Source organism: Rhea pennata, chromosome 2, assembly GCF_028389875.1.
Source record: "Rhea pennata isolate bPtePen1 chromosome 2, bPtePen1.pri, whole genome shotgun sequence".
In the NCBI taxonomy this organism is placed as follows: Eukaryota; Metazoa; Chordata; class Aves; order Rheiformes; family Rheidae; genus Rhea; species Rhea pennata.
The window spans coordinates 437,551-464,767 of record NC_084664.1 but is presented as its reverse complement, the minus strand read 5'-3'; the positions used below and the strand labels follow the sequence as shown (position 1 = coordinate 464,767).

The 27,217-nt window shown below is 47.6% G+C and overlaps 1 long non-coding RNA gene across 1 annotated transcript; it reads left to right on the top strand.

Annotated features, from left to right (window-relative positions):
* The first annotated feature begins 167 nt into the window (after positions 1 to 167).
* LOC134135937 (uncharacterized) lies at positions 168 to 25,275 on the top strand. The gene is made up of 3 exons (XR_009957388.1): positions 168 to 1,249; positions 23,162 to 23,278; positions 25,170 to 25,275. It is a non-coding gene; the product is annotated as an uncharacterized LOC134135937 (long non-coding RNA).
* Positions 25,276 to 27,217: the final 1,942 nt, after the last annotated feature.

Here is a 27,217-nt window from a genome sequence, read left to right as displayed (position 1 = left end):
CGCAAAGGCGGGGCGGGTGGGCGCGGGGCACGTTGGGAATTGTAGTCCCGAGCGCTCGGCGTGCTGGGAGCTGTAGTTCCGCGCGCGGGGCGACGAGCGGCCGCGGCGCAGGCGGGGGCCGGCGCAGGCGGGGGCAGGCCCCGCGGCGCAGGCGGGGGCGTCCGCCCCGGCAGGGCTCCGCCGCGCTCCTCGCGTCCGCTCCTGGGCTGCCAGGCAGCCCGGCGCGTCAGCCGCAGGAGCCGGGAGCGGGGCGGGAGGAGCGCTGCCCGCGGCGGGACCCTCCTGCGCGGGCCGGGGCCTTGAAGATCCTCGGTGTTGCTGAGCCCGACCGAAGGGGGCCTCGTGCTCTGGGCACCTCGGGGCGGCTGCTGCCAACGGCAGAGCGTTCGCGTCGGGCCGGCTGCCGAGGCGCTGGGAGGCCGCAAGACCTGGGCTGCTGCTGGGGACAGCGATGTTCCTGGAAACTCTCCAGGTTAAATTTCTCATGCAATGGAAGTATCATGAAGCCATCAGTTCTGTTTAAAAACTAAAATATTTTTGTTTACCACTGAACTGATATCCTGTTCTTCAATTTATATATAGAAAACAAGATTTGCAATCAGCTAAAGACAGCAAATTCCACAGGCAGAGCCCGTCATTGGCAAGAGTCATGTTTTAGTGAAGAAATGGTCTCTAGCAGAGGGCGAATGGATTATTCAGTGCAGCGAGGCAAGCGGGAGGTGAATGGGAGAAGTTTCAGACTAAAACTGACAGAGTTACAGGGATCCTTCAAGGGACTCTGTCTTTCCCTGGTTCCCCTTACATACTACTATCCTAGCTCTGAGATTCATTGTGATGGAGAGCTTGAAAGACAGATGTAAAAGTTAGTGTGGCATCGTTTTTGTCTCCGACTTCGTTTTTATACACAAAGATATCTCAAATAATTTACCTTAAAATCTCTCTGTACTGAGCTAGTGTATGGTATTAAGCATTAAGAACTTTCAGACTATTCTAGAAACTCAGATTTTCTGTCCCTGAAAAACATTCAAATAATTTTAATGTGGAAAAAAAGAATTTGATCAAAATCTCCAGACTTTCAAGTTGAAAGGACTTGCACTATCAAAATCAGACAATGGGGGAGACTTGTAGAAGAAAACAATCCATAGCACACATGCAAGAACAAAGCTGAAAGGAGATCACTGGGTGACAATATCGCCTTTCTCCAGTACATCACCTCCAAGGATCCATCACTTTTTCCACAGTGATAAGTGTAAGTACATTTTTATAATAAAATCCGAAGGAAACTGTTAAAGTAAATTAGGCTGTGGAAACACTCCCATACAGCAGTGTGCAAACTCCAGCATCCGACTTCTGCTGAGGTCAGTCTAAGAACGGCAGTGATTCCAGGCATGAGAGGCTCAGACGAATTAATCAGTTTTTTGCTTCTAGGCTCCCATTTCCAAACTACTTCCCAGTCAGAAGGATCACTCGGTTTATGGGACTGAGAAAGGGCTGGGCCTCCTGACTCTGCCCTATTTGAAATCCAGATTTGGGCAAGGAACTGGGGGTGGCAGAGGCAGGCACGGAGGTTCTCATCTCCTCCACTGCCTCCTCCAGGCCTAATCCGCACTCTTCAACACTACTTTCAGCTTATCATCAAAGTGCAGCAATGCAAATTAATGAGGTGATTGATAGGAGATCTTAAGGCTACGAGAAATTTAATTTTAGTGTTAGCGCTAGCAATTGTATAACATTTTAATTCAATTTTGTGTGCAGAAGTAGGGACAGAAGGTGTTGTAAAAATAACGTTTATTTTCTGGGTACAGCTGTCTTTAAAAACCCAAGGTTAGAACTCGTCCTGCTGCAATTGCAAGGAGCAAAGTCTTTAATGACCTGCAAATAGCATTGAGAGCGCTAAGAAGTGGGGCTGCAGAAGTAGAGCTCTAGTGTGTACAGCAGAATGTAAAAATAGGCTGCTGCAGCGTTGTTGCTTATCCTCAGTTCCTGAAAGCCTACGGGGAGCTCGGCGCTCTCCAGCGGAGGAGGGATGCAGCCTCCTGACGTAATTTGCCCTGGAGTCTGCACCGCAGAGTGGGAAGCTGTAAGTTCAGCTGTTTTGTGCTGGAACGTCCCCAATCTGTATCTGCACCTTTTCCAGCTCCCGTTTTGTGGCTGGTGATTCCTCCTAGCTCCCTGGGCAGTGGCACAGGGTGGATGCCCCCAACCTGGCACTGTGATCGTGGCGGGGCCGTGGGCTCCCGCTGGCATCCTCATGCCTACAGCAAAGCTTGGGATGCGTGGGAGTAGAGACGTGAGTGAGACAACTTCTCCACAGATGCAAGTGCTCTTCAGAAACTCCTACCAACAGAGAGAGGGGTCGGCCCTGCTCCAAGACATGGAAGCACCTCGTGGGGAAGCAGCCGGGCCGGAAGCGAGAGCGTGGGGGTTGGACAGGGAGCTCTGCATGTTGAGCAGCGGGTCTCCTGGCTGGGCGAGGGGCTTGGCAGAGCCAGCGGCTGCCTTACCTGCACAGGGCTGCTCACAGACCAAGGCCAGGGACGCTCCTGCACAGACCCTGGCAGGGTGAGGAGGTGCCCCACTCTGGACGTTGCTGCCATGGGTGTCAGAGATGCCATGGTCCCAGCAGAGCGAAGATGGGGACGTGCCCTCACACCAGGGATAAGCAGGAACTGCATTATTTTGAGCTGAATAAATGAGTAAAGAAAAGACAGGGCTCTGAGGGCTGCAGAGCATGAGTGGAGAAAGACAAGAAAAAACAGTGAAGAATCAAAATTTGTTATTAGTTGCTACTAAATTAAATAAATAAGCTGTAACTAACAGAGATGAGCACAGGTTCTCCTCTGAGACACAAAATCCTTGGATGGTCAGGCTTGTGGAAGCATTTCCAACAAAACCTCCTGGGAAAATACAGTTTCTTCAAACCAAACATGGCAGTTTGGATGAACTTGCAGAGGAAGCTGGTCTCCGAGCAGCCCATCTAGCTTTCCCAGTGGTGCAGGTTAAGCTGTGGTTGGTGCAGAGCTGCCCAGGCTCCCAGTTGCCCAGGTCCCTGCACGTCCATCTGAGGCAGAATCTGGCAGCTTGGGTCTCTGTTCCCACTCAGTTTTACCTAGTATGCTGAGTGAGGGAGGGATGAATCCCTTCTGCAATTTGTTTTTCTTTTTATTCCAAAAGAGGACTTTGCATAAAATAAAAGAAGCTATTTTTTTTAAGCTTAGGTTTTTGTAGCAATTTAAAAATACAGTATCAGCTTTCCTTATGGAAAGGAAAATTTGCCTGCCACTCAGCTCTGCTAATCATGCCACATCTCGATGGATTTTGTTGACTGGGCTCTGGGATTTTTGGCATATCCGGGGATTTTGTTTGTTTTTTTCTAAACATTGCATAGGGCAAAGAACTGAGATTATCATGCTCCTTGTGTACAAGATACTGGCAGCAGAAAAGCCAACCAGGGCCTTTTCCTGTGTAACTGCCGTAGAATATCACCTTGGGTTTCTGTCCTGCAACTGGCTGTATGAGGGTAGATTTTTAGCAATTTTAGTATCTGGGCCTAAATCCAGACATGCAGCAAAAGATAAAGCTTATAAATGATGTGACTGGAAAAAGAATAGCAAATCCTAATAAAAATCTCATGATCTTGATAGCTCCATTTAATATTTTGAAAGGTTAAGCCCATTTCTTAGAGATTCTTTGGCAGGAGGCTTGTAGGATGAGATGACTTTTAGACAGAAGGACTGCTGGGGAGACGCTTACCGAGCGCCTGTGTATGTGGGTCACCCAGGAGGTGGCAAAGTGCAGAGCAGAAGCCGCTGGAGAAGTGGATCTGGAGAGACAGCGAGATGCGAAATTGCCCCAGTAAACAAGATTTGGAAGAGATTTGGCGGCCTGGGAGGTGGGAAGAAATAACTTAAGCTTCGTGCTCACATCAGGGGGAGTAAATGGAAGGATTTTAGCAACAATGATTCATCTAAAATTACAAGGGATGTAGGTTTTGGTAGCTGCATTTTGGACAGACTGGAGGTAAGGCAAAGCCAGTATCCAAGACTGGAGAAGAGGATGCTGCAAAAATGAGAGAGAAGATAACAGGGATATGAGAGAGATGGATGTTAGGATGCAAAAAAAAGGCAGATAAACACACACACACACACACACACACGTAGTGTGTAGGAAGCAGAAACAGGATTTGTAACTTTCAGGATGCAGAGAATAAGCCATGTCTGAACAAAATCATTTGAGTGGTTATGACTGCTCAAATTTCATGCATTTTATACAGTGGTTAATCACCCTCACTGATAAAAATGTGTCTAATTTTCAGTGTGGATTTGTCTGGCTTCAGCTTTCAGCAATTGACGCTTTTTATATCTTTTCTGGCTCGATTAAAGAGCCATTTAATATTTCCCTATGAAAGTACTTCTGCAGTGTAATCAAGTCACCCCTCAATCTTCTTTTGGATAAGCTGAACAGATTGTGCTCTTTAAATCTTCTGCTGTAAGGCACTCGCTCTAGCCCTCAAATCATTTTGCGTAGGTCTTTTCAGAATCTCTTTGATTTTTCAATACTTCTTTAAAAAATCAGTAATCTTAAGCTATGCCTCTGCAGACCCTGGACCCTCCCACCATGGTCCCCAGCAGTGTCCGCAGCTGCTTACCCATTGCCTCTGGGCAGCGACCCACCAGCGCCTTGAGACGTCAGCAAGAGCTGACTTCTGTGTTTGCCCTACACGTCGGTCCATGGCCGGGCCGTCCTGCTTGTCCCACAGCTGCCTGGTTTTGTCAAAGCCCTCGAGAAATCATTGGAGACTTCACTCAGTGGCCACCTTCATAGTTTTGCCCACAGCAGCTCCCATGTGTTGCTCATTGCAGCTGCCAGGCTTGCAGGGCTCGTCTTCCCAAGAGCTCCCCCGAGCCCATGATAAAAGGCATCACATTTACAACCTCCACCAGCCAGGTATCAAGGCAGTTGCAAGTTAAAGAGCTCAATAATCCAACTCCCACATCCTGCGGTTCCCACTCTCCTGGGTGAACGCTCTCTCATCTGTCCGAATCAGCTTTGTTCCTCTCATCGCCTGTGCAGTCACTGTATCTCCAGGCAGACCTCTGCTGTGCCCCAGTGAAGAGGGGTGCTCACAGGGCTGCTCCCTCGCTTTCCTCCCAGCAAACACCAGTGTAAGAAGTGAGTCCATCTTCCCTGCAGCAGCCCTTTCCTTCTTCCTTCTGGGTGCACCTTTCATGCCTGGCACCCATTGCTCTGCAGATCTTCTGGAAGATGTCCCGATCCTGACATGCTGAAGAGGGACGTAGCATTAGCTGTCATCTCTGTTTCTCAGACCATGGTCTTACTGCCTTGTTTCTGCATTTAATCTGACAAGGCTTATGATCCCTTCCATTTCCTTTGCTTACTCACCATTTCAGTTTTTGAAGGATGCCTCAGTTTCTGACTACAGCCCTCACCCTGCGGCTGGGCCGTGCCACCTTCCTTCCTCCTTGCAAGCCGTTCTTACTGAGGGCATGTTGGTACCTTCATGCTGTCCGAACAGACTGAATTCCCTTAGCAGCCGTTTTTAGCTTCTTTCTAACAGCAGTGCTTGTGTTTGCACCATTTGCCTCCTGCGAACCGAGGCAGCTGGCAGCAGTGGGGTCAGTCACGGCAGCTCTCCTGGAAGAGGGGCACGTGGCTGCAGCATGGGGCACAGCTGGAGCTGGGGACTCGGTGACCAGCCGTGCGCCGCTGGGCAGCCCCGACTGCAGCCAGCTCTGCAGAGGCCAGCAGCCACCCCATGGCGCAGCAGAGGCACGCGCACAGCTCTGCGTTTCTGGGAGGTTGCACGCTTTGATTGTAGCGATCACGTGTCTGCAGTTATTGGCTATATTGGCTGGACCTATATTGGCTGGTTACTTGATAAAACCGCTTATCTTGAAATGGCTGACAACTTAAAGGTAGGTCAAATTAAAAGTAAACAAAAGCTTGTATTTGCAAAATCTGAAATCAATACCAGATACAGAGGCTTATATAAAATGCAGATAACAAGAGGGGAAAAAAAACTTGCTTCACCACTTATCCAAAATAAGAGCCAAATCTCTCTCTCTTTCTGCATCTGCTAATGTGCCATAAGCGCTTACCAAGCCCACGAGCTAGAGATTCACTTTAGCGCAACCCCACGCGGTGAGTTGCGCCCGCCAGCGAGTGCCACACGTTGTGGGAACACGCTGCAGCCCCTGCGCCCACCCACCCTTGGCTTGTGGGGGTTCCCTCCCCTCTGCATCCCCCAGGCTCAGCTTGCCGCTGCCTGCTGGCATCTTCACCCCCTAGAAATGCCAGTGTCACATTGCCAGGCCAGCAGCCAGCTCCTGTGCTTGAATAAACTATTAGCAAATCATTAACACAGCCAAGGGTAAATGCTTGCTTTTTCTCACCTCGTAAGGCAATATGCTAATCTTGGTGTGAAATAGTTTCATACCCTGAACTGCATATTTTGCATTTGCCTGTTGCCTGACAGCCGTACTTTGCACAGATATAGCTGAGATTAGTATGTGCAGTTTACTCCTAGCAGTGAGGAGGAATGGGGAGCTGCAGCCTTTCTGGGTAGAAAGCTGATCCCCAGCTCTGGAGAGAAAAATTACTGTGGGTTTAAGTTACCATTTCTTTATTAACCCCCAACTCAACCTATCATTGCTAATTGCCTGTTTTATAGTAGCAGTAGCTCAGTGCACGCGGTGAGTTGCGCCCGCCAGCGAGTGCCACACGTTGTGGGAACACGCTGCAGCCCACCCTTGGCTTGTGGGGGTTCCCTCCCCTCTGCATCCCCCAGGCTCAGCTTGCCGCTGCCTGCTGGCATCTTCACCCCCTAGAAGAACCCTGCGGGACTGTGCCTCTCGCTTTGGCTAGTTCACCCACCCAGAGTCACTGCTCCCCAGCGACACACGGGGATGAACTACCGAGAGCAGCAAGGGCTTTGCCATCTCTTCGTGGTTTCAAGTCAAAATTGGATGCCATCCTGGAAGCAATGTTATGCGAAAGTCCCATTTACTTCAGGCAAGCATAAAGTCCAAACGGTCACAGTGCTATGGGGGAACAGGGGGAAGGCAATGGCCACTATTCGCTGTGCTAGGAGAGTGGGTTTGTGATGCCCTCTGCTGCAACGCAAGTGACCGTGTCTGGCTTTGCCTCCCCTGGGCTTCCAGGGCCTCCTTCTCCTGTGCGAGGGCTACACCAGGGACTTCTGTCTGCCTCGTGCTACTGGCAGGCTCAGGAAGAGCTGTGAATCCCACTGCTCCAGCTGACCTTGTTATGCTGCTATCCGGGAGTGCCAGGGCCAGCAGGGACCTCAGTGGCGTCCATGCACGGTTGTGTGCAGAGGGGCACATAGCACCCACAGTGGTGGCACTGACCCTGGGACATCGGGAGTTGCGTGGAGCTGCCATGTCCAACACTGACCAAAGCAAAAATCGCCATTTCCTCCTGCCAACATGATTTCCCCCTCCAACTCCATCCACACTGCTGGAGCTGTAGCCGTAGCGAGCGGATGGTCTGGGTGGGTGGGAGTGGCAGGAGAGGAGGCGCTGCTCCTCTTGGCAGTGGCAGGTTCAACACGCTCACTAGCGACGCGTTAAATGGAAGCACTGCAGAGCTTAGCTGCAGATGGAAAGCACTTTCTAACTAGAAAGGTAAGAAAGTTGTTTTTTTGGAAGATGGAATTTCCCCAGATTATATTTTCCCTCTGCTGATGACCGATGTCCCCAGAAAATGTCCCTCTTATCATCTAGGAGTCCCTTTTTCTCCAGGATGCACAGGGCTCATTTCCTTTGCAAGCTCCTGCTTTCCTCCTCCACTTCCCCCGTTTTGGCATCGTGTGGCCTTTCCGTGCATCAAAGTTCTCTCAGGGTTTTTTCCTCCTTAATTGTGAGAAGCACCAGCTCCATCTGTTTGCCTGCAATCAGCATAGATCCCTCCTCTCACTGACTGCTCTGCCTGTGCAGCAGCTCTGGGCGCTGTGGCTTTCCAGGGCCCGCAGTCACGCCAGTGCAGTGGCACAACAGCGCTGGCTTTGAGGGCTGCCTCATGACGGGGAGACAGTCCATCCTTCCCCCGAGCCCACACGCGGCTCGGCTCCAGCTGCTTGTCCATGCCTCGTCCCATCTCCCTTGCTCGTCCCTCCCCGCGTCTGAGCCCCGCGGGGCAAGATGGTGGCAACTGCCAGGGAGCCCCTTGTCCTCCCAGTCCAGCCGCTTAGCAGCCACAGCAGCACATTTCCCATTTGCTTCCCCTACTTGCGAAGCCTTCTGAAACGCTCGGCTTTGGGGTGAAGTCCTCCAGCCGGCAGAAGGTGATAGAAGTGCCCCAGACTACCAGGTGTGCCAGAGTAATGCTGACCTGCCAGTGTCCATCTCTGAACGCTCGTGAGGAGCGTGAGCGGTCACAGGGTGCCGGAGGGAAAAAAAGGCCTGTCCTTGCAAATGCTGGGGAGACAAGCTGGACCTGTGTAGACAAACCTAACCTCACTTTCACAAAATAATTTGAATAAATTACCAAACACACTATCTGTAAGCTCATAGAAAGTAACGAGGTAGTGAGTAACAGTTAATGTGGATGCAGTTAATGTGCTTTTGTCAGGAGAAAATCACATCAGACTGCCTCACCTGGTCGCTTTGCTGGGCTATGAAGTGAAGGGAGGAGGGAGAAATGGAATCACAGCATCATCAAAGGGCTGGGGTTGGCAGGGGCCTCTGGAGATCATCTAGTCCAACCTTCCTGCTGGAGTAGGGTCACCTAGAGCATGTTGCCCAAGACTGTTCCCAGACAGCTTTTGAGCATCTCCAAATATGGAGACTCCATAACCTCTCTGGGCAACCTGTAAAGATGCTCTGTGGCTTCCCCAGGACAAATCCCAGCGCCATGCCTCGCGGCAGTCTCTGTAGCACTCGTCAGCACTGGTGAAGCTGCAGCCAATGCTGCAAAGCGGCAAAGGAGAGGCCAGATGCTGCACTTGTCAAAGGTGTCCAGTGCCTCAGCACCAGCTGGGGTGCGTGCACCGAGCTGGCCACATTCAGCAGAGTCGTCCTGGCACAGTCATACAGCTGCCTGGTGCCTTGCGTGATTTGATCAGAAATATAGTTATTCCTTTTGAAGATAAGATCAAGGAGGGAGGCTGCAAGCACCTTAGTTGTTGATAAATTAACAATGGATCAGAAATGGTGAAATTTATATTTGTTCTGTTTATAGACAAACCTATGGTGAGATACTACCAGAGTTCAGCGGCAGGGTGTGTGGGGCTGTAGGTAACTCTGCACAGAAGTCGGTAATGTCATACTGTTGAGAAAAAGCAACAAAACCCCAAGGAATCTCATTCATAGGGAGTTCAACTTGATATGAGGAAGGCTTCATCCAGAGAATAGTACCACAACGTGGGCCCTGACTGGCAAGGAAGATCTGGGCGAATGGGAGAGAGTCTCCAGGAGATCAGGAAGACCAGTCAGAGGCCAAGAGTTGATTATTTGTGAGAAAAGCTTGAAAGTGTGAGCTTAGTTCAGCTGAGAAAGGAGACGATTGTGATGGCCTCTCAATGTCTTGAAATATATAGAAAACTAATTAAAAGGATGAGAGAATAGTTTAGAAAGGGAAAGAAATCATGTACTGAAATTCCAGAAAGGAAACTTGAAGTCTTATAGCTCTTTAAGTATAACTGAGCACTGGAATAAAGCAAAGGTTGTTGGATCACCATGAAGGGGGAGTTTTCAGGACATGCTAAATATTTCCCAGGAATGTGGTCAGATAACTGAGCCTGACCTGGGACAATGGGATGAATAAAAACGACCTCTGCCGTCTCTTTCAGCACTTTTGTGTAGTGTCTTATTCTTTTTCATTCTTTTACAAAAAAGAAAAGTATTTTGCTAGTTTATTTTTAAATCTAATGTATGTATGCAGCTCTGTTCATCTTGGCCAAAGCAGGAGGGGAACAAATCAGGATGAGCTCAGTGATAGCCATGAGCTGAGCTGCTAATATTGTACCATTCTTATACATTTTTTTTACATATGTTTCTAGATCAGCCCCAGGCAAAGCTTCTGAGGGATCTGTATGGTGAAAAGTTCTATTTTCATAGAAATAGTTGATTGCCATCATAATACTAGTACTGTATGATTTTTTTCTTTTTAGAGGTCCATGATAGAGGCTGGGATCCTAGGTGACAGGGACTGTGCTCTTGGCCTTGTCCTGGGATGCCACCACTGGTGGCAACTGAGTACAGAGAGGAGGGGGAACATGTGGTGAGCAGAGGCCAGGCAATATCAGCAGGACGAAGAGTGTCATGGTAAGATGGAGCTTCATGGCCCCATGGAGGTGATGAAGCATTTTACTTACAGATGTTGCTGTTTGGGAGATTACCATTATATTTAAAAGCTGGAGGATCATGGAGTCAGGCCCTGACTAGCATAGAAAATGTTATTTCTCATACCAAAATGAGCTTTTAAAAATTGTTATTCAACTAAATCCTGCCTTCCAGAAAATGCTCCCCATTTGGATTTATACGCATGGAGAGGGGGAGAGGTGTTCTGATAGCAAGCCTTCCTCACTACTAAAAATACACCTTGCTGCTTATTTATGTTTGTATCGTTTCCACAGCAGCCAGTAGTTCTTGTTATTCTTCTAGAATGAGGAACCTTTAGATCTCAGCATTTTCTCCCTGAATGTGCTTATTTGTCATAATTGCTGCTTCTTGAACCTTTCTGACAAACTAAACAGGTCCATTATTTTCCAGTCACTAACTGAAAATCATTTACGAGCCCTATGATGCAGTTTTTCTTTTCTCTGCAGCCTCCCCATCTCTTAGGAAGTGGGGCTGTGAGTGTCAAAGGCATCATGTCAGCACAGGTCCCACTAGTGCCATTGCTGGAAGTAAAATTCACCTTCTGCTTCTCTGCCTCCTTACCACGTCCTTGTTTAACTGTTCAGTGACTGCGCTGGCCATGGTCAGGACAGTTTTGCCCTGATGCTCCACATACAGTCACTACGTGACCCCTAGATCCTTCTCAGATGTTTTGCTTCCCAGAACATAGACCTTCATCCACAGCTGTGGCCTCTGGTTTGCATTACCAAGGAGATGAATGTTTCTGACTGTTTAAATATATGTTGTTTGAATGGGACCAGCTTGCCAAGTTATCTGGATCTTTCCGTGCGACTGCTATATAATTGCTGTTTATCATTCCACCCCTTTTTTGTGAAATCCACTAATTTTATCAGCAGTGATTTTATAATCACTCCCAGATAATGCCTTACCAGGCAAGATTAAAAAGATGAATAAGATTCAGCTCTAATCTCTTGCAGTATGGGTAAAAACACAGACTGCAATCATGGAAACAGAAGAGCTGTAGGCAGGAAAGCGCTGTTCTGGGTAAGCTTTGATACCGGAGCTCTCCCAGGCGCCGCATCACTGCTGCTGGCACTGCAGTGCCGGAGTGTCCTGTGCCGCGGTGCTCCCACTCCCAGTCCTGCATGGCAGAAGCTCCGGACACTGCTGCTGCCAGGGCTGGCCCAAGAGCCCCCGTGCTGCATGTACCTGGTCCCCTATGATCTCACACAGTGCCTGGACTGCGGTTTCCAGCTCCATGCAGGAAGCCCATCACTGCTGGCTTCTGCCCCACACTCCTCTTGCATTTCTCCTGGGTGTCCCTCTCGGCTCAGGCTTTATTCTTGTTTTATTCTGGTTACTATAGAGCAAAATCCTGAGAAGTGTTATACACACATCCTTGTCAAGATTTAAGTCCTCTGCTTTGCATGGAGCATGGAACAGCTCAGGTGACAGCTTGTCCTGCTCATGCAGGGCTGGTTGCCCAATGGCTCGTGCAATAGTGTGACATGGCCAGGGACCTCCTCCCCTGCCCTCCGTGGGGAGGTTGCAGTAGTTTGCTATAGGCTGGCCTCTCTTGGATAACTTTTTTGATGGGGTCATTTTTACATCACCTTCAGCTCTCAGAGTAGGTTCCTTTTCATTCTTCACTGTCTTGACTTGGCTTTCCTTCGTGTACGTTGCCTGGCTCTTTCTAACTTCTCCCTGGGGGCTCTCAGGTTTAGGGTGAGGTCCACCAGATTGCAGCCTGCCCTGGCCATACTGACTTGCTTTCTACCAACAGTAGAGGAGACATCACCACTGTAGACATCTTCTCTGCAGACACCCAAAGCTGGGAGAGATTAATGCAATTTGTGCTTCACTTGAGTTCTTGCCTTCACATCCTCCCATTTCGGGTTTCTGGTATCTTGGTCTTTGTCTCTGGCTTCAGCAGTCAAGGTCTTTTTGTTTAGTGTCAGCTCTTGCTGCAAAACTCAGTTGTGACAGTGCTGATTAGACTTGCTTTCCTTCATTAGCTTTACAGGCAGTTTTCATTCCCTTCAATGGTCTTTCCTTACTAGTCCATATACGCACCTCTGCAAACAGCTGCTATTTGAACCACATCTTGTGCTTGACTACTCCAATACTTTATTCAAAATAAGCAGAAAACACCAAAAGAAAGTTTAACTAGTTTCCTAAGTCACAGTCACATCCTCGAAATAGCAATGACACTTTTGCCCTGTTAAGAATAAAGGGTGACTCAGGCTCCCTGACACACCGGGCACTGTTTCTGCTTGGTGTCACAGCTGCAAGTGTGAACAGTTGCAGGCTCACACAGCATCTCCCCAGCTTGTTGCTTTCGTTATGGGGTACTGGCTAACATCCGCTGAGTAGCTCCGTCTACAGTCGTTAAAATCACCTTTTCAGCTTGACAGGAAGCACATGCATGACTCCTCTGGAGTACGTACCAGAGGGGCAGGAGCTGCACAAATGTTCCTAGTCACCCACCCTGGGAGAGCATGTGTGCCGGTTTCACATGGAGATCACACTTGTAGCTGTGCATGCCTGGAAGAAGAGTTACAAATCTAGTTTGCAGTGTGAAGCTTAGAAAGAAGGCAATGTACATTTTTCTCACAACTAACTGTACTGAGAGTGCCCCGGCAGGCCCTGCTTGTTCTCTCTCTGGGGCTACTGCTTTTAACTTCAAGCTGAAGATGAACATGAGGTGTGCCTCCTTCGCAGAATGAGGCTGTGGAAGCAACGTCTTGCTCAGTCCCATCTCCCCCTGACTGTATCGTGTCGTGGAATGATCCCTGCATCCAGGTGCAATAGTAAGGGTATTGTGAACTGTCATGAAAGACTCTTGTGCTGTTAATTAATACCGTGAGCAAGCATTTGGGATCTGTGATGCTGCAGGTGGAAACTCTTTGGCTCCTTTCAGAAGACAGATGTTGGAATGAAGTTTGATTCTGTGCAATAACACGCTCTTCTCTGCATGTACAAAGGAGCACAGGGGAACTGTGTCAGGTGGGAACACAAGTGATGCCCTGCCTGGCTGCTCCCAGGTCTGGCATAGGAGAGCCCTCAGCCCATCTGGGCTTGTCTCCACGTGCAGGAGCATGGAGACTCGGGGGACCTCAGTAACCTGGACAGAGATGTGAGCCCCTGCCCAGCCCCAGGAGAGCATCAGCTTGTGACCCCCCGTCATGGTGAGCCACAGGACAGGACCCCTGGGCACCTGCTGACAAGGGTCACTGCTGGGAATGGGACATGTGGTGGGACACAGGTGAAGAGCATTTGGGGATTGCGCAAGGCTTGTTATGGGGTGCTTAGGGGAGGAACCAAAGGCAGGGAAAGGGAGGGATCAAAGCGGTTTTGAGGAGGTAAAAAACGTGGGAAAATAGAGGGGTAAAGGGATAAAAAGGTCTTGTTATGTGTAAACCCTGCTGGTCAGTACGCTTGTCTGGCCACGTCCTGCACCTGATTGGCACAGTCTGTCCTGTCTTCTCGTTAAAATCAATTTCTGACTACTCTCTTGGGCAAGGGCTCTCTCTTTTGTGTGTGCATATGTGCATGGAGGTCTCAGTGCCAGCAGCTGCCATGGGACCCTGGGTCACAGGGACCGTGTGTCTGGGGTGCCAGCAATTGGCACGAGGGAGGGTTTGTAAGTCCGTGTGTCGTTGCCAGCAGCTGTTAAGCCGGGCTAGCTGGGGAAGAGGTTAAGTGGCCTGGAAGCCACATATGTGTATATAGATATATATGTGTATAAATATGTGTGCGTGTGCGTGTTGGATGTGTGTGTGTATGCCTGCCAGGAACACGTTCCCAGCCCTCCCCTGGCCGCCTGCAGGGATGCAGAGCAGCCACAGCCACTCTGATGCCAGGACCGTGGCTGTGGCTGGGCTCAGCAGCCCCCAGGGCCTCCAGCCAGTCTTGCCTCCATGCTCGCCTCCTCTGCGAAGTCGCATGTTGACTCTGCACCCACCCTGCACCACAGCACCACCATAATCTCACCTCACGGCTCGTCTTTTGCCCAGATGCTGATCTGTTATTTATAACACATCCATGTCAGCTGCATTTTTATTCTTAGGGCTTTCCATCAATTATACCTGTGACACTCCAGGCTTCCTCCCTCCCCTCTTCGCTGAAGTTAGGCATGACATATTAATGCCCCACATGAATTTTCTCCACTTCTAGACTTCTCTGAACTTGAAATCTCATTTAGCTGAACAGTGCCTATCATCACTCAACACATTTCTTCTAGTTTTAATGATCTTTTTTGCCATTTGCTTTATTTTTGAGGCTGCTGCAAGACATAAGCAAAAGAACTTAAATACTAATGACAAGAAACATTTCTTGATACCATGTGAATCATCTTTGTGGGAGCAGCATAAAGAGGTGGAAAATAGTGTGTAAATATAAATGAAATGGATTTGGAAGTGCAAGGCTGGTATCTACCATGTTAGCTGTTTCAGCAGACTCTGAAAGTTCTGTACGACCTGTTGGCTGTGACAATCTCAGAACAGCTACAAATTATTTTACAGCTTTTCCCTGGATTTGGAAGGACATTCCTGCAGGTTATCTGACCAACAGTGCTGACCACTGCAAAGAGCAGCACAGCAGTGGGTGCCTGCCATTACTTACTGCTGCTCGAAGGTCACAAGCACTGGTGACACTCCTTGCCCACCTCCCAGCACTGAATGTGGGGTCAAGGGCTGCACATTCGAGCAGGTCAGTGGCTGGAGGCTGATTCAATACCCACCTGCACGTCTATCAGGCAGCACATGGACCAGGCACTAAGGCTGCAAATAGAAACACATGCCACAAACACGGTGGTGAGGAAAAAAAAGGTGAGGAGCTAGTTTTCAGCTGCTTGTGTGTCAGTACTGGGGATCAGTTAGTAGGCAGGAGGAATGAAAAATTCACAGTCACAATTAAGAAATTGTGTGTGTAACACAGATACAACTGATGTCACTGAAACCAGGATGATTTTCATAGCTCGAAAGATATAATGACCACTTATGACCTATTGAAAAAGGCTCTGTCAGGAAAAAACAGCGTGATGTAGGCATCCGTGCTAAAGATATCACTGCTTCTTTTAAGGATATTGACAATGTAAGTCACAAGGTCTGGAAAGTGCAAAAGGAGCTGTTGCATGAGATGGGCAGTTGCTGCTGTCTGGACCAGCCACGGCAGCGAGTGGGAACTGAGCCAGGGCACTGCTTGGCTTGGCTTGGCCTGGGGCACTGCTTGACTTGGCTTGAGCACCGCTCCACTTGGCTTCGGCACTGCTTGGCTTGGCTTGTGGCACAACTTGGCTTGACTTGGGGCACCACTCTGAATGGCTTGGGCACCGCTTGGCTTGGCTTGGGGCACTGCTTGTCTTGTCTGGGGCATCACTCAGCATGACTGGAACATCGCTCAGCTTGGCTTGTGGTGTGGCTCAGCTTGACTTGGGGCACCCCTCGGAGTGGTTTGGGGCACTGCTCAGCTTGTCTTAGGCATCACTCAGCTTGACTTGGGGCAAAGCTCAGCTTGGCTGGTGCATCACGTGGCTTGGCTTGGGCACCACTCGGCTTGGCTTGCGACACCTCTTGGCTTGACTTGCAGCACTGCTTCGCTTAGCTTGGGCAGTGCTTGGCATGGCTGGCTAGTATTCAAACATCACTTCCTCCAAGCTCAAGAGCGGTGCATCCCTATGAGTAAGAAGTGCAGCAAAAGGAGCAGGAGACCTGCATGGGTGAGCAAGGAGCTCCTGGCCAAATTCAGACGGAAGAAAACACAGACTGTGGAAGAGGGGACAGGCTACTTGGGAGAATTACAGGACTGCAGTCAGAGTATGTAGAGATGCTGCGAGGAAGGCTAAGGCCCAGTTGGAATTGAGTCTGGCAAGGGATGTCAAGGACAACAGGAAGGCCTTCTTCAAATACATCAGCAGCAAGAGGAGGACTAGGGAAAACGTGGGCCCACTACTGAATGGGGCGGGGGCCCTGGTGACAAGGGATGCAGAGAAGGCAGAATTACCAAATGTCTTCTTTGCTTCAGTCTCCACTGCTAAGGGCAGCCTGGACGTGAGAGAGAAAGTCCAGAGAAGGGAAGACTTTCCTTTGGTTGAGGAGGAAAGGATTAGAGACCTTCTGGGCAGGCTAGACATCCACAAATCCATGGTCCCAGATGGGATGCACCCACAGGTACTGATGGAGCTGGCAGATGTTGTTGCCAAGCCCCTCTCCAGCATCTTTGAAAGGTCCTGGAGAACTGAAGAGGTGCCTGAGGACTGGAGGAAAGCCAATGTCACTCCAGGCTTCAAGAAGGGCAAGGAGGAGGACTCAGGAAACTATAGGCTGGTCAGCCTCACCTCCAGCCCTGGAAAGGGGATGGAACAGCTCATCCTGGATGTCATCTCCAGACATATGGAGGAAAAGAAGGTGATCAGGAGTAGGCAGCATGAATTCACCAAGGGGAAATCCTGCTTAACCAACCTGATAGCCTTCTATGATGGAATGACTGGCTGGGTAGATGAGGGGAGAGCAGTGGACATTGTGTACCTTGATTTCAGCAAGGCTTTTGACACTGTCTCCCATAACATCCTCCTAGAGAAGCTCAGGAAGTGTGGGTTAGACGAGTGGACAGTGAGGTGGATTGAGAACTGGCTGAAAGGCAGAGCTCAGAGGGTCGTCGTCAGCGGCATGGAGTCCAGGTGGAGGCCTGAGGCTAGTGGCATCCCCCAGGGCTCAGGACTGGGTCCCATCCTATTCAGCTTTTTCATCAATGACCTGGATGAGGGGACAGAGTGCCTCCTCAGCAAGTTTGCTGATGATACCAAGCTGGGAGGAGTGGCTGACACACCTGAGGGCCGTGCTGCCATTCAGAGAGACCTGGAGAGGCTGGAGAGTTGGGTGGAGAGGAACCTCCTGAGGTTCAACAAGGGCAAGTGCAGAGTCCTGGACCTAGGGAAAAATAACCCTAGGCACCAGTACAAGCTAGGGGCTGACCTGCTGGAGAGCAGCTCTGCAGAGAAGGACCTGGGAATGCTAGTGGATAACAGATTGACCATGAGCCAGCAATGTGCCCTTGTGGCCAAGAAGGCCAACGGTGTCCTGGGCTGCATTAGGCAGAGTGTTGCCAGCAGGTCAAGGTGATCCTGCCCCTCTCCTCAGCCCTGGGGAGGCCTCATCTCGAGTGCTGTGTCCAGTTCTGGGCTTCCCAGAACAACAGAGACATAAAGCTACTGGAGAGAGTCTAGTGTAGCGCTACAAAGATGATCAGAGGGCTGGAGCACCTGCCCTACAAGGAACGGCTGCGAGAGCTGGGCCTCTTCAGCCTGGGGAAGAGAAGGCTGAGGGGGGATCTTATCAATGTCTGTAAGTACCTGAGGAAGAGTGTCAAGGGGACGGAGACAAACTCTTTTCAGTTGTCCCGTGTGACAGGGCAAGGGGCAATGGGCAGAAACTGAACCACAGCAAGTTCTGCCTGAACGTGAGGGGGACTTTCTTCCCTGTGAGAGTGACAGAGCACTGGAACAGGTTGCCCAGAGAGGTTGTGGAGTCTCCTTCTCTGGAGGTATCCAAGGCCCGCCTGGATGCAACCCTGTCTACCATGCTCTAGGTGACCCTGCTGAGCATGGGGGTTGGACTAGATGATCTCCAGAGGTCCCTTCCAACCTTACTGATTTTGTGATTCTATGATTCTATGGCTTGAGACACTGCTCCACTTGGCTTGGGGAGCTGATCAGCTTGGCTTGGGCACCACTCAACTTGGCTTGGCTAGGCTTGGGGCACAATTTGGTTTGACTTGAGGCACCACTTGGCTTGGCATGGGGCATCGCTGGACTTAGCTTGAGTACAGCTCTGCTTGGTTGGCAGCACCACTGGGCTTGGGTTGGGGCATCACTAGGCTTGTCTTGGGGTACCACTTGGCTTGCCTTGGTGCATCACTTGGTTTGGTTGGTTTGGCCTGCAGAACTGCTCAATTTGACTTGAGGTATTGCTCAGCTTGTCTTGGGGCACTGCTCAGCTTGTCTTGGGCACTGCTTCACTTGGGGCACTGCTTGACTTGGCTTGCAGCACCACTTAGCTTGTCTTGAGGCATTGCTCAGCTTGTCTTTGGGCATTGCTTGGCTTGGTTTGTGGCATCGCTTGGCTTTGCCTGCAGCACTGCTTGGCTTGTTTTGGGTTACCATTCGACTTGACTTGGGCACTCTTCTTTCTCTTGGTTTAACATGTGAAAAAAAGAGGAATCTTACTCAGTTTTGTCACCATCACCTGCTGACTGGGATGCCCTCTCCTCGCAGCCTCTCTGTGGCAGCATGGGTGCAGCAGCCTTGGGTCATCGGTTCCACTCGTGCCTCCTGAGGGGATGGTCTCCCCTGTCACTCCCCTTACAGAGTGATCCTTGGAGTCAGAATGGCCTCACGGGTATTTTGCAGCATCAGAAGATCTTACTTCTTCCAGATGCACCCTTGGGGCCCTGCACACCTGGCGTGGTGGGACTTCCCTGGTGGTGCCAAAACACATCACAGTCCCACAAAGAAATAACGCTATTGCCATGCCTGAATCCCTCTCACTGAGAGCTTTTTTTACAGGAAGAAGAAAATAACCTGGACTGTTTTCTCAACAGAGAATTCAGTCATGATGTTGCCAAGAAAATTTTTCCCTCAGCTAGGTTCTGAGTTTCACACATCAAACAGTACACAAGATGCTCAGACAGATACAGATTTTGGAGGGTATTCCTGCCCCAAGATTCCAGGAAAGCTTTAGATACCTCACCCTCAGGAAGTCAACTGGCACAATAATGTGTTTTACAGGTCCCTCTGGAACTCCAGTGCTGGAGCCGAACACTGGATCAGAGGTGTTCACAAAAATTCGTCCTGCACCCCATAGACTTCTCTATTGAGACACAACATATTTTTAAGGATGATTGTAGTATTTTATTGATGAAATGCTTCCTTTGACTATGAAATCCTAGAATTTTTGAGGCATCTGAAATTCCATTTCTAAGAGAAGCTCTGCCTAGCTCCCATATTTGGTTTTCTCCCATTCTCAGTCTCTTGTGTAACCCATAGTCAGTATTAAGTGACAGTGAAATGCAGCTCCATTTCTCCCTAGTTTTTTTCCAGCTCAGAGTTTTTTCTGAGGTAGACGATCAAATTGTCACTCAGCTTTGCTGTCCATAACTGCAGAGAAATATGTTGTAGACATCATGGTCACAGCTTCCCTAGCTTCTTCTCAGGCACCTGCTTCATGAGAATTTATCTTCAGAAGACATCTGAGCATTGCTGAACTAAGGAGTGATACAACTGTTTTCAAGACACGTCAAAAAAGGAATTGAAATTTGAATCCTTGTTTTCTGCTTGCACAAGTAATTGGGAATTGCTGACCCATTTTAAAATAAGTCTAAATTCCTGTTTCTAAAAACTCAGATTTAGAACAGTGACATTGGTGTCAGTGACGTGCTTGCTTCACAAGGCAGACTGGCTTACATCTTGTGACCTGAAAGGTAGAAAACATCGGAAGAGCAGTACTGGGTCAGACGTGCATTGCCCAGCATCATGTCTCCAATGGAGAGGCCTGTCACCGCGTATGGGAATACAGTGCTTCTCCAAAGTGCTCTCCCGGGCTCAAAGGCCCGGAGCACAGTGGCTTGCTGAGCGCAAGGTGGTATCATTGTGTTTAACAGTCCTTTAGGGATGTGCCATCCATGAACTTGTCCTTTTACTTCTTGAACCCATATAACCTTTCAGCATCCTCAATTTCCTGAGACAATACATAACATCCCGATATTAACATCCATGCCCCCAGGGCCATGGTGCCTGCAGGATTTTGCAGTGAGTCAGGATTGCTGCCAGGCCAGAGTTCTTTCTTTGGGAATTTCCAAGGCTGAGAGCTTTTGCAAAAGCTGTCTCAAGCCATCACCCACCATAGTCATCCCCTGGATGTTTAGCTACAGAAGCATGTGCCACCTCAGAAGCTATCAGAAACAACTAATCTTATCCCATGGCTCAGGAGGACTCCTGGTGGCAGGGGGAGTCCACTGAGCCCCTCAGGAACTGATGCCCTGGCTCCACAGGATCATTCCTGTGCCATGATGAGCCTTGTAACTCACCTATGGGACTGGCCAGCGACTCCATGGGGACCTGCCTTGCTGTCTCGGGGCACAAGACTACCAACACTGCTGTTGGTCCACACGCAAGATGGCTGCTACACAGCTGGCAATGCTGGCTGCTGTCAACTTGTCCTTTCATTGCCCTCCCTGGGAACTAATGCTGTCCCCAGCCAAGGCGGTGACTCCATAGTGGAGATGCAGAGTGAAAGCCTCCTGGCCTCGTGGCACAGAGCCATCTGCGTGGGTGGGTGCCTGCTCCGCCGGGCTGCGCTGGGGCAGTGTGGTCCCTGGCAGCATGACGGACACAGATGGCATTCACGGCGTGCTCCCACCACCATCTACGCCTGCCGCGAGAGCACAGGGAGCTGTCAGCTGTGCTGGCCGGGGGGTGACCTCGATCCAGGTGCAGCGGAGCAGGTCACTTCCCACAGGCGCGGGTGATCTCAGGCTCTTCCGATTGCTGAATCACCACCAGGACGCTGCTGTCCTCTCTGCGTTTTGAATCTGGGGAGCCCAGAAGACAGTTTCTTGCCTTCAGAGGTCCACCTAAATGCAAGCATTACTCCTGCGGCGTTTTCCCTAACACTGCTTTTATTTCACAGTCAGGAAAACACATTTATACATTTTCTCTGATTCATCTTCTACCAAAAATGATTTTCAGCCAGGATGAGGCATGCTGATTCTGCTGGCCCAAACATAGTCCAGCACTGACAGCAGGATTTCCTGTGGTTCTTAGTTAGAAGACCGAAACTCCTCCTCTTTTGCCAGACTTTCTTTCAATGACTTTGCATAAAATCTGTTACCCCTGTATCAGCTGCCTGTCTCTCATATGCTGGAGACCGGGTCAGTTTTCAAACTATAATACAGCTGCTTTCTATTTACAGATGTCTGACTAAGTACTAGAAAGCAATCTACTGGAAGGATTTCTAAAATTTTGAGCGGGAGTTTGGACTAGAGATCTCCTGATGCCGCTTCCAACCCAGCTGATTCTGTGATTCTAAGGAAGTGGTTGAGATCTGTGGTTTGATGTTCATCCAAGGTGAAAGTTTCCTCTGTGTACTTTGATGGAAGCATCGTATTTTTTTCCTGTAATAAAAATGCCTCAAGATCAAAAAATCCAGGTTTCTCTTTTAGATTGTTTAAAGTCTATTTCTTGGGTATTTTGGATTTACATCTTAAAGGAGGACTTCTGGTTTTCCCATTATGTTGTAGGAGGGTTTCTAAAGTAATTCGATGTTTTCATCCATTGTAGGACCTTGTTCTTCAGTGAAACTTAGATTTTGCATTAACAGATCTAATGATGATATCTTTGATGCACTACCTTCTCCATTGCCTTGGAAAAGAGCCTTTTGAATAGCAATTATTTCTATGAAGAGAGTAGGAGAGATTCAGGGCCTTCTGGAAGATTCGCTTTGCAGTGTTCATCAAAAGCAAAGTCATGCTAAGAACTTACCCTAAATTCTTATTGAAGGTATATTACATTTTCTTTTTAATCTTTTTAATTCTTTTACATAATCTTTTTAATATATAATGAATGGAGATAATAAGAAACAGAAATCACAGTTAAACGGAATTTATGGTAAGTGGAAGAATGATAAGGGAAGCTAAAGACATCAGGAAGAAATGAGTGTCAAGTCCTGCCAAGGACAACGAAGAGGTGATTTAAAAATACATCAGGAGCAAAAGAAATGTCAACAGTAGTATATTTGCCTATTGCTGTATGGAGGTGGTAATATAATAGTGTAAATAATGTTGTGAAAATGGAAGAGAGTTTAATATTTCTGTTCTGCGCGAGAGAAGAAGCAGCGCAGTGGACTCGCTTCTTGTACAGCAGATGACGTACTTGCTGACGCTGCAGTTCCTAAGGGGAGCGTGCGGCAATGTCTGCGCACACAGACTTACCCAGGAGCCGCGGCGGGCAACCGCGCTCTTATCTGCACGCAGAGCTTCCTCGAGCACGGCTGCCTCGTGAGCAGACAAGTGCTGTGAGGTGCAGCAGCGTCTGCGAGCCTGATCACTCTCACTCATGAACCCCGTGACAGCCCTCGCGCGGCACCTCTTACTACGGTTATGCAAATGGCTAAAACTGCCAAAAGGTGAGGAAAGAGGAGAGTTCAGAAAAAGCAGTAAAAATGCCCAGACTGTTCTCTATGTTATTAATAAGTTGCGGTTTCCAAGAAAAGCTGGGACCTGTTCAAGTAGTAGAACTGTGCAATTAATATCATTTTTGATTTATTGCAGTAAACTTGAAAACATTGTGGCTATCAGGAAAGCCTTTTTAGCTAGAAGCAGTGTAATGGTTAAATAAAAAATTAGATCTGTGAAAGGAGAGGTGCAGCTGGGAAGGGGGAGATTCCCATTTGCTGCTTTGCACTGAATTACTGTGAGCTAATTTAAGGATAATTGCCCAGAAGAGTAAGGGGGGAGCATTCCACCTGAGTAGAGGAAGAAGAGGTTGCTCAGCAAGTCACTGCTCTGAACAGCCCCAGAGAGGGTGTGAGCCAAAATCTCAGTTCACCCTTTTCCTCTAACTTACTAAGTTTGTGCTCAGAAGTAGCATCCAAGCACTTCTGAGTCATTTCCTGTGACTACATGATGCCTCAGATATTCTGAGTTGGGACTAGGAAAGATCTTTGGTGTCCAAGACATACAGTGATTGCATTTTATTGCTTTATTTTCCTCTTTTGGTAATCACATTTCCAATTTTGTAATCAAGAACTTAACATTTTACTTTTCAGGAAGAATCTTGTATGCTTTCCCCTGAAAGCTTAGCTGATGCAGAACAGAAGCTCATATGGTGTGGAGCAGTCTTTTCAAACAATCCTGGCTTCTTTTTTGAAGACAATGTTGAAAAGGTAAACATGAGGATGTAACACACTCCAGTTTGGTAGGAAAATTGACTTAAAGCCGTGAGACATTTGGATTTGAAAACTTAGTGTACAGTGCTAATAAAGAACCATTAACTGACTGTAAAAGGCTGATGAATTTAAAGTGTTCAACAGAAAATCATTTTTTTGGCTGAATGTGTTTCTAGAAAGATTCCTAAAGGATTGCTACTGGTTTTGATGGTATTCAACATCTTAATCAGTGGTCTAAAAGCCAGTATAAAAGCATAGATATTGAAAATGTACAGATGATTTACAGTTAAAATCATAGGCTGGGGACCACAGATGAACAAGCAGCTCCATGTGAATATGTGTGCAAGGCAGTGGTGCAGCTGATGCACGAAAAGGGCAGCAGCAGGTAGAGGTAATGAGACTGTACTACTGTGTTTGGCAGAGGTGAAACCAGTGCTGGAAACTGGCATCCAGAATTTTGCATTTTAAAATGTTATTAAGACATCTGAGAGGATTCAAAAAAGAAAAATGAAAATTATTTGAGGTTTGGAGAAAATGCCTTACTTTGATCTTTTTAAGTCTTACAATCTTGTCAGAGCAGAGGTTGAGTAGTGACTTCATTACAATGCCCAAATACCTTTCTAGGGAGAAAATGAGGCTTAGATATAAACAATATAGTGGAGGTGCAAAGCTAGCTGATAAACTGTTTTCAGAGATAATTTACCACTATCTCACCACCAAAGGGCATGAAGTTCCCCTCATATGAGGTCTCAGAAGAGTTGGGAAACTAGTTCTACTTAGTATTTTGGCAGGTGACAAGCACAGAATCTACCTGCAAAAAATTCACAAATACAAGACGAGGAATAACAACATGTGACTACAGCAGAGGATCCAGGTGGACAGCAACAGGGCACAAATATATATGGTTAATTATTTCATTTTTGCAGAAAGTACAAACTCCAATTTTAATATGCATTCACAGAAGATTTAAGAACTTAAAAGCAGTTTAAAATCTTTATTAGATTTAGCGTACATCATTTGATCATCTAAGTTCACTAGCCGATTTATCAAGGTCCTTTTCTAATATTCAGTATTCATGATTCTATCAAAATACCAACAAGAATCAGTGGAGGGTAGCTGAGCTGCACAAATTGAAAGAGAAAGTAAGGCAGGGAAGTTCTGTAGTGAGAGAATATCTTTTATTAGGCCAGTCAATATTGACAAGATTTCAGGTACGTGGTTTTTTGCTTGCTTTAATAAAGACATAGCAAGCTGCATGCATTTTTACTGTCACGGTGGTAGTCAATTCTCTGCCTCCCAAGGTCTATAAATCTAGGCTATCCATCTTATTGAACTTCATGGTTTTGCTAAATATTGACTGTACATAAGTAAAAAAAAAAAAAAAAAAAAAAAAAAAAAAAAAACACTATCCTCTGTTCTAGGAAATTTAGCCTTTCGAAATATTAGGAACACATGTTATTGGTTAGGATTATCACCTATTTGTACAGATTAATTGCAGTCCCATTAGGTCCACTAATTGTAAGATGACTGCTCATTTCCAGGCAGTGACTAACTGATCATTATCCATCATAGCACAGTCCAGAATAAACGTTACTTCACCTTACATTTCAGATATTTTGGATGAAAATTTTATATTTTATTTTTACATATTCTAATGACATTTTACCATTGGCTGCATGGGGCCTTCAGCATATGTCTCCCAAATCTGAACACTCATAAGAACATAGCTTTTCCTTTTGAATGTTGCAGACAGATATTTAAACAAGGTACTCATTTGTTCCAGGCTTGGTTCAGCTTTGCAGAAATTCTTGGCTTTGTCAAATTGTTCATCTCTTTGGAAAGACCCAGCTCACGGATCATACCACCATCCACCCATTTCTAATTACAGGGTTCCCTCAAGATTCTGACGTCAAAAGCCAGACACAAACTGAAGCGCGGTACTGAGATCTACAGCCTTATGTTGGTTCATGCTGTGACCCAGATCTGAAGTCAACAGGGGGCGAAGAAGCTCACTGTAACCTTGATAAGGTTTCTGTTCCGTATGTAGAAATATTGGTTTCTGTGGTTGGAATGTGGTTGCTTAGGTTCATCTTTTTAGGTTTTGGGTTTTATTCAGCTCTAGAAAGGACTCACTTTCAGTGCTCTACTGGTACATAAAGATAAGAAGAAAAGCAGAAAGCATATATAATGCATTACGTATATATACATACATACCTATGTAAATATATATGTATACATACATACAAATAAATGACTAAACCTTTTTCCTCAGCTGTACAGACCTTATGGAAATACAGGAATCTTCCTGTGGACCTTTAGAAATTCCTCGGCTGCAATAGTTAATGATCCTCACGTGCTGATTTAACCAAAGCATATTTGCTTGCCCAGGAGTCATCATGGGATGATAGTTCAGAACTACATTTCAGAACAGCAGCTCCTCTGAGGAAATAGAAAAACAAGAGAAAGCTCCCAAGATACTTGTTTCAGACTGACAGGCCATCAAATCTTTTTGTTTGTTTGTTTGTTTTCAGGAATGATGAAATATTCAAATGTTCTCAGCTTTAGAAGAACTAGGAGATGCCCCAAGGCAACCTTGCGATAAAAACTAGGCAAATTATACCAAAGAAGTTATCTGAAAAAGAGATCTCAACTCCCTTTGGTGGTATTGGACATAAAGCTTTTTTATATAGTTAGTATATCTGAGTAAACTTCTCAGACTAAGTGTCAGTAGAAGAGAATGTAAAGAAAATAGACTAAATCCTCTATGGCATGCTACGGGAGCAAAGGCATCCAACCAGCACTTCTGGAGGAACTCAAATATGGGACACTTGAACTGCTCAGCACGATCTGTAGCCAGTCATTGAACTCGGCTGCTGCGAAGGAGAATAGCAGGTCACACACACACACACACACACACACACACAAAAAAAAAAAAAAAAAAAAAAAAAAGGCCGTCTTCAAAAGAGGCTCCAAGCATGGCCTGGGAACTATAGACCAATATGTCTAATTTCTGTGCCAGATAAATCAGTAGAAACTATAATAAAGAACAGTAGTAGACATTGTTAAGTATGATATATTTAGGAAGAGTCAACCTGGCTTTTGTAAAGTGAACTCATGACTCATAAATCCATTTGGAGTTCTTTGAAAATGTAAATGTAAACAAGCATACAGGTGAGATTGATCCGGTCAGTATAGTATACATGGATTTTTCCAAAAGCTTTTAACAAGACTCTCCTCTAAGTCTTTAAAATAAATTAACTACTCATGGGGTACATGGCAGGGATTGAATTCTCAAGGAATCTTAGCAGGTCAGAAGAGGGAGATAAGAGCAGGGCAAGCATGTGAGTCTTCGGAACATGCTCCTCCAGCCTCCAGCTATTTGCATCCCAGAGGATTTCCCGAGACTGAGGCAGTTTGTTCAGAAACCCTCAAGGGATATCTCTCCAAGGGCTCCCCTTTCATCCATGAGAACCTTTTCCATTTGCAGCATTCCCAGGCAGGGTGCAAGGAGCTGGGCCACCTCCCACACATCCTGTGATGATTCGTTCATTTTGACTTGCCCTCGCAAGCTTCTCTGGATGGCCTGGCTCGTGCTGGATTGGGCTCATCACCATCTCCTCCATCCCCATCCAGCTCCCAGAGGTGACTGCTAACCCATCTTCAGGTGTGTTAGTGCTGACTCTGCTCACATCGAATCTTTTCCCCCGTAATTTCCACCATGCCGACTTCTCTGTCACCTCCAAAAAGAGCTCCAGGGCAGGAACCTCCCTCCAGCTGCTTCCACCAGCACCAAAATGTAGCTCTGCCTCTCTGCCCTGGCCTTGTCCTCTGAGCACTCCTGGTATAGCCTGGGCATCAGCTGGCCCCACAGACTCTCCAGGGGATTTTGGCTCCTGATGTGACTGAAGAAGAAATTAGCTTGGGTTTTGATTCTCT